We start from the raw sequence: 13,877 nt of genomic DNA, 5'->3' as shown, positions 1-13,877 counted from the left end.
TAGGTGCAACAATTCATCTAACGTTTTTGGAAAAATATAGTCGTACACCAACCACTCGTTTTTGAAAAGCTTGATGACAACCAGGCGTTAAACACGTTTAGAGGCTATTCGTGCAGTTCTTTTAATTACCATTTGTGAGCATCTGTATGAAACCATCCCTTTGTTCCTGATAGCTAGCTGCCTTTATTGCATTACTCACTACAATTGCGGCGCATAAATATACCGAAATAAAAATTCTTTCTGTAAAGTTTTGCCTTCGCATATCACTATTCACTATTCAATATGGTATTCGATACTTGTTATTCTTGCTCCATTCGTACTCAAGTAAGGGATATTCGCTCACCTGTAATTTATATACAAGGTCCTATCATATGTACATCTGATATACACACACCTAATAGGATACCGCATGACTTTCTACGGCTTCTTGTAAACTTTCACGGGTGGCCTAAACCTATTCTCCGTCCACTGCACATATGCCACCTCTTCGATCTCGAATCTTTGCCAAGCCGGCATAGTGTGTATCTGCTACCATGATACAATGAATGTGGAAACCTTGAATCTGCTTGCATTTTTTTTTACTGTGATAAAAGGGGCATGTAATCGCGATTGGCATTCTTTAACAACTTCACGCCCCTTTCTATAATGTCCGTTTCTTACCACTGCTACGCCAAGTTGGGTCACTGAATATTTGTCGCCACGCGATACGGTAAGAAGAGGCAACTTGGCCAACTGGATAAGGGCACTTGGGCATGTGAGACTGGTAATAGACAATTCAAGTCGTTGGGTATGTGTGACTGGACACGCGAGACTAGTTATGTGAGGCTTGCTGTTGCAATCCTTCAGAATGATTATGTGTCACTGGATGAGTTCTCAAGTGGGCTTGAAGATCAAGCGGCAAGAAGTGAAGAAGTTCGCAGCAGAAAAGTGAGGAAGCCAGCTACAGAGAAGTGATAAGGTTGGCATTAAAAGCAGCCGCGTATGAAGGAAGAAGTGGACACAATGGCGAGTGTGCTGAGTGTGCGTTGAGCGAGTATGGTTGATCTACGCAGAAGTGAAGGCGATGTCGGTAGCGGCAAATTGAAGAACTAGGCTGCCCAGATGCGAAGTGTTTGGCAGTGCGATGCGTCGATACACGGCGTGCACGCTAATCGCAGTGACGTCGACACTGAACGTAAGGCGCGTTCTGCCACTTGTTTTCTTACTTACGTGTCGTTCTTCTCTGTGTCATCATCGTTGAACCAACAAGCGTCAAAGACCTGTCATTATCATAACGACACCACTGGGTCGATATGGTGTCGTGTGCAACCGGCTGAACTGGTGTTTTCATTTGGGTATATCTTGTTAGCAGTATAGCGCATAAACATAAACATTGCTTCGTAATAAAGTTCTTACCTGTATAGGGCATAGACATTCAAAGACTGTCTACGTTGCACAAAATGAAAATAAACACATTTCTACGCACTGAGTTGTACACATTTTAATTACCAACTTCACATTAGCTTTCCTTTCCGTACATTCTAACATTGAGGTTTTGGTCAGTATTATTTGTTTTTTATTGATTATTTTTCTTGCTTTTGTACTTTCCTAACTTCGGAAGCATGTTTTTACGTATAATACAAGATAAGTTTGCACTACAAAAACAAATATTATTCGTGCAGGAAGTCTAAGATGAAGTTATAGTAGGGCCCTGAACCAAGTTTCGAAGGTGGAACATTCTGCAGATGTGACTAACTTTTTGATGGGTGAATTGATTTATTGATCGTCTGTGTTTGTTGTCCTGAAATAAAACATGGGCACGTCGTGAGACAGACACGTCGTGGTAGAGGGCTCCGAAAAAAGGTTGATAACCTGGGCTTCTTCATGCGTTGTGCAACTATGCAAAATGATTGTATTGTACAATGATTGTCCCGACGCCAACTGAGTACGAGTGTTTTAGTTAGTCTCGAGCAAACATATGTGTATTTTTTGGCAAACAAACAAAATCAGCAAAAGACAAAGGCAAGTCCAGCGAGGTTAAAAAGCTGAATTTGAATTTTGCGTAGCTGTATCATACATTGAAAGAAATAATGGAAAACAAGTCCCACGTAGGATGATTTTCTTGCTTCTGCGCGTTCATTAAGACAGTGTCACGTAATGTCGAACAGAATGAGGTCTAGGCTGTATGCTTTTTTTATTTGAGAATTTAAAGCTTTTTTCGGTTCTTCTTCCCATCAATGGGCTTCGAAAGCTGTGTGGCGCAGAGCACAGAGTCAACCCCGAAAATTCGGTGATTACTTAATAGACGATCTCCGATAACACTGCAAGATATCTGTCCCTGCAAGGACTTTGAAAGTGGATTGTAAGACGGGATCCTTCTAGAGGCAACGTGAGGTGACAGCAAAAACAGGCATCATACCGTTTAACCAATAGATGTTCCCCAAATAAGTATCCTTCGCAACGTGTATCGGGAAGTCCGCAGGGAAGTTGTAATTTGGTTTTTGACAATAATCTTTCGGTGGTTCCTTTATTTCTGGAAGAGACGCACGCCCATTTATCGGCTCGGCTAATACGTTAGGAATAAACACTCTGAAATGCTCCTTGCAGCCGTTGGTGGTAAGGCAATAATACATAACTACGGGAGGGCCTAGATGGAAGGTGCGGCTGTAGCAAGAAGTCCAAGGTCGGAGAAGGCGCTTGCATCGGCTCGCCGAACCCCAGGCATAAGAGATGGAGAGTGAAGGGCAGAGAAAACAACGGCAGCAGGAGAACTAGATGTAGCGATGAAATTGCAAAGTTTCTGTTCAGGACCTGATTCGCTGGAACAGGACCTTCCTGTTCGCTGACGCCGAACAGGACGTAATGCCCCATTCAACTTGCGCTCTCCATCAAGCCCAGTTGGGACCGACTGGCTCTATTGCGATTGGCTACCGATTTGGCTTCGCCGCGATGGAAAGTGCCCCTAGAAGGGTATTTTTTAAGAGCCCACCTAGTGGAGTGTTCAATTCGGCCACTGGTGATGCGCTGATTGAATGGAGCTGTGCTAGGGAGCAGGAGACGAGCGGCCCCAGCCAATCAGCGGTGGTTGAAATGGACAGCTCACTATGTGTGTGTGTGTGTGTGTGTGTGCGTGTGTGTGTGTGTGTGTGCGCGCGTGTGTGTGTGTGTGTGTGTGAAAACTTTTAGTCCAGAGGCTCGACTTTTTAAGCCAAGGCTCCCACGTTGGCAATATCAGGCCAAGGCCCTTCACAGACATCATGGGCCCTCTGGACAGCTCTTAGTTAGTCTTGAAACAATGGCCCTTGAATCCCTTTTTCCCATTGTGTCCATTCTTCAACGGGGTTGGGGAGAGTCGCCGGACACCCCGCCAGCATACAACATAGAACATGGAACTAAAACTGAGTTATAAAAATTTACCCCCTAAAGATTTCCTGGTTGTCTATGATTTATTGCGTACACTTTCTGCCTTTTTGGAAACCTCTTGGAGACCGGAAATTACTCTATAGCCGTCAGCGATCATCGAAATTTAGTTCAAAGAAAGAAAAAAAAAAGTACATGCTACTGGGTTAGTAAGGCATGCCAGCTGATTCACAGTTTAAGTGTCACGGCACAGAACTAACCTGAATTGTGAAATGACAAGGAAGTATGCAATATTTAAGCAGTATCTTAATACTGTATTAGACTTTATAAGGCTCAGTATTGTATGCAAAAACCTTTTTTATAGTTACACTTTTTGAAGCAGCCGTTGAGCGTGGTGTCGGAACATTAAAGTGAATATCAGGTAGGGACCAGATCCAATTATTGAGGTTGAAATTAGGATAAAGAAGTGCTCAACCATGAATTCACATGCATAGGGTAAGTAGCACGTACTGCTTAAGCTATCGTATCTGTAGGAGAAAAGAATCATCAGAAATACATGAAAGGGGCACTGCTACATTAAAATAGCTCTCTTTTTTCCGGATAACAAATCAAAAGAATGAAAAAGAAAGGAAATGTTAAATATGTAGTTACACTTGCTTAAAATTTTGCTTGTTTTGTAGTCGGTACATACATATGTTGCATGCTGTCTTCGGCCAGCCGCTGCGAAGTTTCAAGCAACGACGCGCACCCATTCGCATAAAATTTGTATCAGGTGCAACAAGCGCTGAGCGTTCTGCGAAAGTGTCTATTATCTGGACGGCACTTACCCCCAGGTACTCATCGTTTATAGAAATAGGCTCAACGCGTTCTGAACCTCGGGGATTCATCAAAAGGAACCCCGCACTGGAATGCAAAGGAATTTGGTTTTCATTATTTACCATTCATAAAGTTGTCTTGTTACAACTAATGTTATCCCCATTGTTGCCTCCGTTTCTTTTCTTATTGAAAAAACAAAAGAAACATCGATCTATCTACGGAAGTTGTCGTTTAGCAATTGGATGTGAGCGGAGCAGCTGAAGAACACCCAAAGCTGAATTGCCTGTCGCCATCACCGTCGTCATCAGACTGCATACTTGCTCATATACATCACTCCCCTTCGCAAAAGGCCAGGCCTTCAGGAAAGTGCTTAACAAGAGCATGTATTTGAAAGGCATTCAATCAAGATTTTATATTATTGCCACCCGTATGAACTGGCACACCTCACAAAAGAAGGAGAGATTGAGTACCTCTTTTATTGAAGCTTGCTCATTCTTTTCCCAAGTGTTGAGTCGTGTCGGCTATATAGTGGTATTTTTACTCGCATTGTCGTTTCCAGACAGAATGATTATTTCCCTCTTATTTCCTCGCGCCACTGAAACGTTCGATATTTTAAGAATTTTGATGAAGGGCTGCGAATTTACCGTGGATAACACGACGCTCTCTTGCAGCGACGTGCGGGTATTGATTCGCATTTACGCACGACTGGTGCGGGCGATTTCAAGCGAAAAAACCCGGCAATCGAACTGTAGCGTCGGTGTGGGAGCAGTCGGAAGCCCGGGATTGAAATAGCAGTCGCTTCTCACGCGGTGTTTCCACAAAATCAGAAGAAATGACAAACGTTTGACAGCCCAGTAAGCAACAGCCCATTTTAATGTGAGGGGTTTTTATGCTTAACTTCATGTTTCGTTTTCACGAACGGGAAGGAGCCTGTCGCACGATGAAACGCTTTAGAAGCTGCACGCTTCCTACGCCTTGTTTTGAACGTTTTTAGTGCTCCTATTTCAAGACAAAACTTAGACCTAGTCGTTCTATTTCGGGCGACTGACTTCAGGAAAGATCCTCCGAACGGCGAATTTTCCCCCCTTTGCAACTTTCGCGCGAGGAACTGCTCGGGAGTGATGTGACCGCCTCATGAGGCACCGAGGTGAGAGATGAGACGAAGCTGAAATATTTGTCTATAGCCGATTGTCTCTTTCCTGCAAGGCTACCATGTCGTATACGATGACTCCAGCCTATCAAAAAGTCTAAAGCAATCAAAATTTATAACTCCCTCTTGAGCGTATTATTAGTTCAAAAGAGTCCCATTTCGTAACTCTCTTTTGTCTATGTTTTGATGTGATTAGCGTTGTTAGCCTGTTTAAAGCACTTTGCCCCTATCTACTGTGTAGCCCATTTATGGCACTTTTCAATAACAAGAACACGAACACCAACAACAACATCAAAACTTTAGAAATTATCTGGTGCTGTGGCAGAACTGAACCAGTGGTGCACGGTTTCCTCAAGCACAGCAGTCCGGCGCGCTCTAACATCCTGCGCAGTAATCCTACGCATTAACACTGTGATTAACACTGTGATTAATTAATCCTGCGCATTATTTCTGCGCATTAATCTTCAGCGTTAGTAAGCCCCGGCGTGCCGCCGGTGCAACCTTGCCTGCCACGGGAACTTCACGCCAGTTCCGCTAGATGGCGCAGCATATCCAGAGGGAAGCGCGCAAGAGGAGCCTAGCGGCAGCCCACAGCTCAAACATGACGCGTTTTAGATGCGGCAATCGGGTGTGCCGCTAACTTGCTTGAATGATAAGGTCATGTTCGACGCCGACAGTCATCGTGAGATGAGTGGTGCCGGAATTTTCTTTTCGTCCACTATGTCTCCATGTTGGATCAGCTTACGGCGTTTAAAAGCGTCGTTTGGAAAGTGTTATTGATGGAGGGGGGGAGGGCTGCGGGTGTTAGCCGTGCTAAATATTTGAGACACCGATCCAGCTAAAATATGTGATGAGTGTCATGAACTGTTCTTTCCGTCTTTCGTTTCCCTTTACGCTTCATCCAGTGCAGGATAACACACCAGAATCTATCCGGTTAAGCTCCCTTCTTTTCCCATCGTGTTTATCTGTCTTTGTCTGTCTTATGATGAGGGAATAAAACCGGCTTTGTTGCGTTTACGTGCATATGTGTAGCTATTCGTCATGCTTTGGTTGTTTAACCGCATTGAAATTATTGTATTTTAAGTAAACACTAAAGGGGGTATTTGTTCAAAGTTTTACCTTTTGTTGCTTTCTGGTATAATTATCGAGCAGAATCAAGGGAACCAAGGTGCTAGATTTTTATGGGTTGCAATCATAAGAAGCTAACAGAAAATAAATTCGAGTCAAATGTACCGGAAATCACTTGTGTTCATTAATGGATATGTCCAAACAAACAGTAAGGAGAAAGGGGTGTGAAAGAAAAAGAAATCAGTCCCAGTTTCGACCTAAAGGTGATGCATCGACTGCGACAGCAAATTAGTAGACAGCTATACGAAGTAAGGATAGGAGTTTTACTGGCTGTATAAACTTGGAAACATTCGCTTGCTAACTGAATTAACAAGCATGGTTAACTAACTAAGGTATTAGCCGTCTGCAAATAATTTTCAATATATGGCTCAGACAAAACACGCACTTGGTGGTGGAGTCGCAGCCGCCCCCTTGCCTCACGCACTGCCTCCCCGCTTTCCTCGCGCGAGATGGAGCCGCGATCGTCAATTCCCCTTGAACCCGGTCGCGAAACTCGCAGTTGCTGCTGGAACGCACCGCCACCCCCGCTCCCTCCCCCCCCCCCCCCATATCCCCACGACCTTTCGCGTCACCGAAGACGACGCGTTTGCTCTACGATTTCAACGATTTCTCATTCGCGCGCGCCAGATTGAGGCGCGATCGTAGGCTTCCCTGGCGTGCATGCACTAGCACGTTGAGCAGACGACGTGCGGCGACGATGTTATAGCCCTTGGACTTTATACTGAACATCACGCGACAGCAAAAATGTGCCCGGCGTGACCATTTCATAGCTGTCGCAATAAAAACTTGCCGCTGGTGATAGTTTAAACGTATCCTCAGCACGGCGCTTGAGGTGCTCTACCAATTGAGCTATGGTGGTAGCTGTATACACCCGTGCACCTACATTGCGAAGAGCAGGTAGAAGATATCAATGAGCACTTCCCTTTGGCAATGAAAGACATGCATACAAAGCTTACGGCAGTGTACGTCGGAAACTAGAAAAACGAGGCAGAGAGTACTGGCGTGGGTTTCGTTCCTCAATATCGCCGATTACGCCACAGCCCATATTTTGGAGGGGTATAGCTCTTTCAGTGGCGGAGAAGGCTCTGCAGCAGCTATCCATGGCACTAGCGCTATCCCAAATGATCTCCGAGATAACCATTGCCAATCAGTTTGAATGTTGATTACACGACCTTGTACGCCAATGAACACAGTGTAGTTCCAAAACTCTGGTCAGGAAACTAAATCAATAGACTCAACTGTCATGGCGAGCCATGCATATTTTTATCCACCTTTTTTTCCTCTTGTTGAACTAAACAGCGCTCTTTCATTGTGCTGTTGCAAGACAGCTGCAGGATCTGACGGGGTGGCTTATTGTGGTTTGAGTAACCTCGGCCCTGCAGGAACCAACGCGCTGTAGAAGGTACTTATTGATATATGGATTTCAGAGTACCTAACGATTTGCGAGAGTAGTTCAGGGACAGGAACCACTGGCAGGACACCACTTTTCTTAGACCGCTTTCACCCCCTCTGAGCCTTATGAGCTGCCTGTGGAAACTAATGAAAAAAATGGTCGCGGCTGGATTGCAATGGCGGTCGCAATACAGTCAGGTGGTACCCCACAACATGGCAGGCTTCGGCAGGCGTTAACCAACTATAGAGGTGGCTTTTAATATGGTGACATGTGTGGAGCATGTATGCAGCCGCGGTAGAATAACCGTTCCTGTATTCCTGGACATTAGGCAGGCGTTCGACAAAGCCAGTCACACGCACGCGGGTTTCTTCAAACGGGTATATGTGGTAGAACTGTTGGGCGCATTACAAAGTTCTTGAGCAGCCTTATAATACTTATAGAAGCTGCTTAGTAAAGCAATGAGTTCCACAATATAGCGCGCTTATTCCACTCCTATTTAATAGTGTAATGACCTAGTTGTGATCATCTCCAGATCATCTCGAGCTGTGATCATCCAGATGATCATACATGTGATCATCAGGAACTAGCGTACAACTAATTCAGCAAAACCTTCATCGAGAATAATACACAGTGAATACGTTTCAGAAAGCCAGACATATGATACTGTCTCTGAAAACAAAGAACTGCTGCCCTCCCTGTTACTAGAGAATGTTTAAAACTCCTCAAGCTATCATTATATTCGAGGCATGTACAACTGGCTCTACCGTTCAGGTGATTTTGCGTTGGCTCTTGACATACTGTTGTCATGAAGCCCACCAGTGTAAGGGATTGAAGAACAAGTCAGTTCTCCTAATAACGACCTCCGCAGAAATGCAGGTATCAGATGGAGAAGCAGGACACCATTGTGCGTACAGTTCGCCCTCAGTAAGCAGTGGATTGCATAATGGGCCCCATGCTCCAGCCCTTCACGACCCCTTTCAAGCGCCTCAGAAGCAACCCATCTTTAAACGATTCCCAGCCAGCAGCCTCCGTGCATGTTTAGGCGTTTCTCAGGCATCCCGCAGTTCATTACTTAATGCCGAGTCTCGCCAACTATCTGTCAACGCATTGAGGCTTGCGGAGACATGTCGCAAGTATTTTCATATATCCGCTCAACATTACAATCACCCTTTTTACGAAGCGCTTAACAGCAAAGATAGGGCAATAGTGTGCGAAATTATAGAACAGTACAGTAGGGACCTACCGGCGCAGCCCTATTGGCAAGTAGAAGTCTTTCATCTTCCCCGGCTTCTCGACATTCCAAATATTTACCCTTTCAAGGGCCCCTCAAGAGGCCACATAGCAAACTTTTGTTATACGCTGTGAGTTGTTACGTGCCTTCAAGGGAGAGTTCTGCCGCAACAATTTTTCAACATGATTCTTTAATAGTCTCTGCATAGCAATCTTTCAGCGCCGCGAACCCACGATTTCAGAAGACGAGGGCCAGTACCAAAACGCTCTCTCCCTTTGCGCCGTCTAGCTGCCGCAAGCGAAATTCCGTCCGTCTGTTCTCCTATACCGGAGCTCCAGGATCGCGTGAGACACACGTCATGGGCCCCGCCTTCATTTCTTCCCCTAACTCATTGGTGCGCCGCGCATTTCCGCTGTATGTGTCGAGCCCGAGCTGTCCCGTTTGTCTCGTTTCGTGCAGCAAAGGATTTTGCGCGCTGTATGCGAGAAAACAGGACTACGCTCTTAAAAAAAATCATTTTTGGGGCTTATCTTGTCCCACATGAATAATGGTCATCAGTCTTGCCCGTATTTTCATTTTTTAATGCTGTGAGCCCAGTACTTCCAAGTCAGGAACGGCTTGCCCGTTATCAGCGTGGCGCGGCGTTCTGGACAGGAAAGTAGCGAGCGCAGCGTTTTCAAGAAATGCAAGCGAGGCAGATGACGATTATTCTTGTGGGACAACCACACACCCCAATCGCTGCAATTTTTTCAAGAGTGTAGCGGTGTAAGTCATTGCTAGGCGAATACTCAGGCAGACAGAAGTGGTTGACAGAGCATGATTACGCACTAGAACACGCTAGAAAATCACAAACTTTCGTTGTCTGCGCGCGCGACTGCACGACGTGGGAAGAAGCAGACAGAACGGTAGGACATATCTCTTGCTGTGATGCAAAACAAAATAAGAACCCAAAGACATTCAGTTGGTCTCTTTTTTATTATTCCTCGAAAGTTTATTTTGTTTATTGAAGCAATAGAATATAGAAATACGAGATGTTACCTTGAATAATTCTCGAAGTCACATGTCACTACGAGCGACGCCGCAGCAGTGCGATGTACGTAGGCGCACCTGTGCGATATACGTTGGCTTTTCGGCTAGGAGTGAGGTGGCCGTGAGGTGAAGGGTAAACGGCGTTCGGTTTGAAATTTCAGATCTTTCTGCGGCGTGTAGCGATGTTATACTTAGAAGACACGATTATTAGCGCGCCTTATGTGCAAGGTGCTTGTCAGCTCAAAATGGCCAGACCAGGGGAGGGGCCCTTTAAACAAGGAATTGCGTACACAACTAAGTTGCTGGTAATAGAAACAAAATATCTAACATTGTCACAAAATTGCACTGGATATCAAGACCGCATTCAAGTATATACAGACAGATCACGCATTGATCAAAGTTCTAACGCAGCATTCTTGATTCCAATTTACGTAGAACGTGCAGAATACAAACTGTGTCACAGTACTCCGTCAGCCAGTGCCGAACGTTACGCAAGTCCCTTTGCAGCGGAATTTATATATTTCCGAAGACAGCTACGACAATGGGCTGTTTTAAGCGATTTTCAAGCATCGCTATCATCTGTACGAAGCACAAACTTTGACTCAACGAATGATGCTTTAATATACGAGATGCAAAAGACTTACGCCATGTCATAAGAAGAACAGCATGGCATATAGTATTCTAACGGGTACCTAGTCATTGCGGAATTGGGGGGAATGATACCGCTGGAATTGTCTAATAGCTTGGGCGCAACGTTACTAGACTAGCTTCAGTTGTAAAACTCTCCGCGGGCGTGCCTACAGCCGCTGTCGCCACTTCTGTGACAGCCGCGAGGTGACAGCGCCGTTCTATCGAGCTCCACTGCAGACGCCTCGCCGCAGCCTTGGGTTCGTGCGGACGGGCAGTTTGCGCGTGTTCTACGCTCGCTGCTATTCTCCCTTGTCCGTATTAGTGATACCATGAGAAAGAGGTACCCACTTACATCAATAAGATTTATCGGGTCAGTTGGTTCATACTGAAAGAAGGGTAAACTGCACGAAAGCAAGAAACGCATACAGCGAAATGCACAAGCTGTTTCTTCCTGTCGTCTTAACGTTTCGCGCAGTTTAGGCTCAGGAGCCTGAAGACCTGGTCAAAGTGCGTGGCTGTAGGATGATCTTCATCCCCACCGAAGCTTCTCACCACGCCAAAGATGTGCTACAAAAAGAAATATGAGATCAGTGTTTGAACACACAAACCACACACACAAAAAAAAGAAAAAAAAATCGTCGGCTCTTTCACTCCGTGAAGATGGTTAACCAGCGAATCCGAAACCTGCGGCCCCTGTGTTTATCACAGGGTTAATCGCGAGGGTTCATTAAAGTATTTCTCAATTAAGAGGTTACACACACAATCGGCTGCGACAGAGGGAATGACGTCACTGACGGTATGCCCGCAGTCCGCCGTTGTCGCTTGCGTTCGATATCTCGAGTTTGCTCGGCGGCGTGGTTAGCAGCCTTCGCCTGCCATTAGCCGCTTGTGATTCTTCGAAAATAATTTCTTCAAAATTAAATATGTCCGTTATGTAAGACTTGGAGGCTCATACTCCCTTAAGCACTGGCTCATACCCCCGTACAAGCGGCCTCCCCAGTACGACGGCAGAAGTGAAATTCTACTCTGGAATGATAAACGGCAACGCCGCCTGCTGTGGAAGACGGCGACGTTCGCGGGAGCAGTACACGAGCGCGTGCCGTGGATTTCGCAGAAACCTCGCGGTCGGCACGAGGAAACGCTCTGTTCCACGCCGAGCGAAGCGTCGCATTGCTGCGAACACAGAAAAAGTGTCGGGAACACTGAACGATGTCGAACTGTCGACATTGTTCCCATAGCCGCCTGTGCAGCCAGTTACGCAGCACGTCGGCATCGTCTGCTAATATTCTTAACAAACTCGGCGAAGGCTACAGTTTCGAGGATGGCATGCTTGCTGAAATTCGCAGAAAACAACGAACCAAAGAACACACCAACGCTGCACCACGTGCTTAGTCCAGCCTGCCAGCGTAGCCGGCTAGTGATGAAGTGAAGCTGGGCGCGACTGCAGCCCCACGAAGACGCGGGCGGCTGGCGGTTCCGCGCAACGGCGCCGAGTTTTAAAACTGAAGCTAGTGTAGTAAATTTGCTTGGGCGAGTATGTGTGAGCTCGAGGTCGTGATGACGTCGTGTTCGTCGCGTCACTGCCATTCCTTCTTTGTCATCCGACACTCGCAAGGTCCTCGTCGTCACGCCTTCGTCGTCACAAGGTCCTCATGCATTTGTCGTCACACAGACATAGCAATACCATCGTAGTTGTTCAATCATCGTCCTTCAAGCTTCGTGATCTGACTCGTCATGTTGTGTGCGTCCAACTTTCTATTCCGACCCAGTGGACCATAGCATGTGTCACTAGGTTCATATTCACGGTCGTGATGCAGTCATGGTCACGCTGTCATTTTATCATTGTTATCACTTCATTGCCAGGACCCCATTATTGTAATGCCGCCGCCGTTGTCGTCCCATCGACATCAATCATTGTTCTTGATTGAATTTTTGTAATATTGACTTCATTCGATCGTGATTATGCCTGCCGCCCTAGTAATGTCATCGTCAGTCGCTATCATGCCTCCATTGTCACACCACCATCGTAGTGCTGTCGTGGTCGTGGCATCATCCTCCTTGCAGCGTCGTCATCCGACTTTCGTCATGTCATTGTCGTCGGGCCAATGTGATTATATAGGTTTCGTGATAGTCACAGTCACGCCACTGTCTTCATACAGTCGGCGTCAACCTATTCTTCTTATGCCGTTGTCATGAAATCGTCCTCACTGCATCGCCGTCATACAGTCGTCATCATGTATTCGTCGCAATATCATCGTCGGGATGACGTCGCGGTTCTTGCATCGTCATCAATAAAACTTCGTCATTTGAATATTGTTATGCCATCGTCGTCACGCTGTCGATTCACCATCGTCATCAGTTCGGTATCGTCAGTCCTTGTTAGTGATTCTATTGTAATCATGCCGTTTTAATTGAATCATGATTACGCAGCCGTAATCTATATACTGCAAAAAAGGACATTGATACCAAGAAGTGGCTACATGAGTACCGATGTAGCAGGAACGCCACTGAGAGCTAGTCATCTGTGAGTCAAATACGATAATTGAGTGAGCACTAAGAAAGGAAAATAATGAACCGGGAAGGCAAAAAAGGAGAACGAAGACGTCTGCTGTTAGCTGCAGACGGAAATTTCCGTGTAAGTCGGTCATCAATGGGTTCGTTCAAAAGATGTGCATCATGCAAGGTAAAGTGTGAACCCCATCGATGTACATAGTTGTCAGGCTAACGGCGAGTGCGGCGTTGATCTGGGCGAAAGAGGTGTCGCGCCGCCGTAGCAGCAACAGTGCAATGTGATTTAAAGCACGGACTAGCAGCCTGTGCACCCTGCCACTTCAAACAGTCCTCAGTATTTGAATTTTTTAAAGATAGCTGTTAAATGCAGATGATGTGGGATTAGTGACTCACATATCAGGGATTCTCGTCAATTTACACTCTTGAATATTTCTTGGACGATGTCGCCAGAAGGGAGAGCTCTTCTTCAAAGCGAACCTTTCTTTGCAACTTTCCCTTGGGTTGGGGTTCGTCGTTGGTTTTCTGGCCGGATATGTTCGTGAGCATATATAAACAACTTGGGCCTCTCGGCATATGCAGACTTTGTTGCCGAGGGCACAACGTGGATAAAATGGCTGTTTGCCCGAAAAAACAACAACTTGCTGCTGGCG

The sequence above is a fragment of the Dermacentor variabilis genome, chromosome 7, assembly GCF_050947875.1.
Source record: "Dermacentor variabilis isolate Ectoservices chromosome 7, ASM5094787v1, whole genome shotgun sequence".
NCBI classification, from domain to species: Eukaryota; Metazoa; Arthropoda; class Arachnida; order Ixodida; family Ixodidae; genus Dermacentor; species Dermacentor variabilis.
Note: the sequence above shows the minus strand (reverse complement) of the source record.